Here is a 3,946-nt window from a genome sequence, read left to right as displayed (position 1 = left end):
ATAAAATAAAATAAAATAAAATAAAATAAAATAAAATAAAATAAAATAAAATAAAATAAAATAAAATAAAATAAAATAAAATAAAATAAAATAAAGGTGCCACGGGGACCTTCTGATCTTCTTGCTTGGAGGACATTGGAGGCCAGTTAGTACATTTGGCCTGTGTAGAGAAATCTGAAAATGGCTTCTTCTGCCTGATATACCATGACACTGGGCTTATAGGGCATAGAAATGCCTTAATTTGTGTCCTTTGCAAGCAGGACAAATTCCTGGCAAAATAACAAGCTAAAGCAACACCAGAGTTGTGTGGTAGACACCAGGGCTCTGCTGCTGCTGCACTGGCAGGTGTCCTGGTTCCTTTGCTCCCAACACCTTGCACTGCTATGGGAGGCAAAGAAACACAGGTTTCCGGTGCGTGCATCCTAAATGATGTCTCCTAAGGAGCCCAGGGACGTAGCACTGGAAAGCAGAGTAGTGGAGAGAAGAGTTCAGCTTCTGCTGCCTTCCTCCTACTCCATCATCTTTTTGTAGATCTGTAAGAGGGCAGGTTACCAGGTAAGAAAGGAATACGTCCTACAGCAGAGACATCAAGAGAAAAGCCCAGTGTGAATAATACTCAGGCACAAGGTAAACATTTTCTAGGCAAATATCCCCGAGTGACCTTTCCAGAGAGTCTGCCTTGAGGGCAGAAATTAAGGCACTGAAAAAATGGGGTAAATTGAGAGCACATTTTGGACTGAGTAAGTCACTTTGAAGTGTTGGCTGTGATTTCTGCATCACTCATGAGTATGGGATTTTGTTAATTATTTCAGCAAGACTTTTGAAAAAATAATTTCCTAGACACTCTGTTAGAATCACTTCCAAAGCTTCTTGTCCTTTAACAAAAACGACAAGTTAGGACTCCTACTTATGCAAATGATGAGACTCCAAAAGCCTGAAATCTTGTCACATTTAGGCACCAGCTGGAGACAACACTGTGAGAGGCTCCTTGTCTCTGACTAAGATGCTTTGGTGGGATTGGATTCAAGTTCTGAGGAATTCCAAAGCAGAAAACATGAGTCATATACTTGAATCTTGCAGAAAATCATAATTCAAACAATTTAAAAATCTTTCATTAGTTTTTTATATACAGTTTGAGGAAATACAGAGTTAAAGATGAGAAAAGCACAAAAACAAGCCAATAAGTAGTCAGCAATAAAAACAGAATATTACAACTCAAAARCTTAAACATAAAAAACCAAAAGTGTCTAGTAAGAGTCAGGAACTACTTAATTTTACCTTTTTTTTTTCCCCCAATATGCTTCTATATATTTTTAAAGTGATCTTMCAGACATATTTCTGACCATTTTAGCCACAAGAGTGTTTCAGTTTCCTTTGCTACTGCTTGCAAAGGTGTGAAAAATATAACCACATTTTGACTGGCTCATTGGAGCATTTAATATTCTCACAGCAATTCCAAGTGTAGCTTAGCTGAAACTCATCATGCAAAAGAAAAGAGATACTCCTCTTAAGTATAAAATAAGAGCAGTTATATTGCATCTCTCTACCCTGTAATTTGTCAGTTGTGGAAACCAAAATATCAAGCGTTCCTTTGTGTCTCTTTAGAAGCCTTGGATGAGTATCATCTAGTCCTGGTGAGCTCTTAGTATTTGCAATTGTGTTTACAAATGTAAACAACCTCTGCTCATATATCAACTAAAATGGACCTTGAAACTCTTTTTCCATTAAAAAAAAAAAAAAAAAAAAAAAAAACTAGTCTAGAAAAGTCCATAAACATCTCCATACTGAACACGAGGATAAACAAGCGTCCTTACTTTCTGTGCTATTGCAGAATCTTCTTTGTACACATCTGTGGATTGACATCTTTTAAAACAACAACAACAAAAACCAACCAACCAAACAAACAAACAAAAATCTTACTTTTACAATTTACTTTCACTTACTTATTAAAAAATAATTTTAAAAAAAGTGAAGCAAAGAGGAAAGAAACTAGGAGCCTTTCCACCTTTCTTCTTTGAACTTTGGAAAATTCTAAATACTCTCTTGAATACAGTGTCATAGGTCATGCTAATGCCTTCTTAGGCACCCCCTAAGTGCCATTCCCATTTATCATAAAATGTGCTTTGCTTGTTTTTTCAATGGTTTCTGAAGGCCCAAAGGCAGTGCAATTTCATAAGCTTTATACCAAGCTTATCTGCAAACAGTGTCTTCCCATGTGGCTCTCTCTTTTACTACCATTAGTTATACATTTATGTCAATCTTTCATTATATATGTAAATACAAAAATACAAATCAAGAAGAAAGGTCATTGACATTCACTTCTAAGTAATACATGCAAATTTAAGAAGTCCAGTTAACTTTTTCAAAAACGTTGAAAAAAAAAAAATCACTTCATACTTCAGTCTGTTGTCATCTAAGCCAGTCAGTTCTCAATCATTCTGGCCACATAAATCAGGAATTCATTTATTTGGAGGAAGGCAAAGGGAAGGCAGCAGCAGCTGAACACTTCTCTCCCCTACAACCTTGCCTCTTCCACCTGATGAATTGTCTCTCTGCTCCTCCCAATGCTCCTGTGGCAGCTGAATGACCCAGGTTTTGTCAGTCCAGGCAGTCTCTGCTCTCCAGGGCTACATCTTGGTCCTCCTGCAGAGACATCACTAGTGTTAACAGCTTCCCAGGCTCTCTCTAGGCAGGATAGAGTGTTGGAAATAAAAAAAAAAAAAGAAGAAGAAAAACAACAAAAATATTATTTAGTGCTTACTAAATATATTCATATGCATCTAATCTTTAAACTTTCTGCAAGTATACAAAAAAAAAAAAAAAGTCCCAAACGCCAAGAATATTAGGTATGTGCCAAAATTGTAAGCATTGGAACAACAGCAATGATTTAAAGTTGATTTCTAGACTACTTAAAGCCCAGGAGCCAAAATACACTGGATTTCTGTTCTGCCAGATCTGCTGTGGTAGGTGCAGGTGTGTCTGCATCTTCACATGAACCTACACATGCTACAGAAAATAGATTTATGTCTAAGAAATATATAAATWGGTATGAGGATGTGATAACACAAAATCCTGAAACCAGGTAACATTTCAGAGTACTTTTTGTAATGTAAAAGTAGATGAACATATGGGAATACTTGATTCATGCATCTTTTTTTCAACTTTAAAGGCAAGCTTATAGTTCAAAAATATTTTTGTGTGTGTCTGCATATAGGACTATGAATAAAATTACCTCAAGCTACAGCAAGCAAACAATTTCTGTTTGCATTCATTATGTTTAAGAATATATAATATTTCAACATTTAATATTAACAATTTACAAATACTGGCAATTAAAGTATTTGTGGAAACTATTCCCTAGTTTGTTCTTGTCTGCATTTAATGACTTTTGGCTTAATTGAAATGAAATTCTCCCTCCCTTCTCGGGGAAGTAGCTAGGTTATTAGAGCATACACTGGCATGTGCCTGTTGTGACTGAAGATATTTGGACAGGAAGGTAATTAAATACTTCAGTGTGTAAATGTTAAACATATATTCTGTTCCATAACTCCTACTGACACCTACTGTGTGTATAGTTTAAATATTAATCTGTTGAAAACATCTGAAGCCTGTGAACATTTTGCTAAATAATTTTCAATTGCTACATTTAAAGAAATTCAGACACAATTGTTTGTATGAGGGGCTCTGTTTTACTGTAATTAAAGAAAGAGGTGGGGAATCAGGATACTGAGGCTGTGCTGGAGGTAAGGAGGAAAGGAAATAGATGCTCTTCGGAGCTGCAATCAGCAGTTTTCCCTAACTTCGTATCACTCCACAGCCAGTCAGAAAACAAGAAGAAGAAAGGCATTACATACCTTTGGGAGAGAAATAAAACAAAAATCTTGAAGATATGTCTAGTTAGACAGGGAGGGAGGGAGGGAGGGAGGGAGGGAGGGAGGGAGGAAGG

Source organism: Nothoprocta perdicaria, unplaced genomic scaffold, assembly GCF_003342845.1.
Source record: "Nothoprocta perdicaria isolate Ctin4 unplaced genomic scaffold, notPer1 scaffold_65, whole genome shotgun sequence".
NCBI classification, from domain to species: Eukaryota; Metazoa; Chordata; class Aves; order Tinamiformes; family Tinamidae; genus Nothoprocta; species Nothoprocta perdicaria.
The sequence above is the reverse complement of the archived record's forward strand: the minus strand, read 5'-3'. Positions refer to the sequence as shown.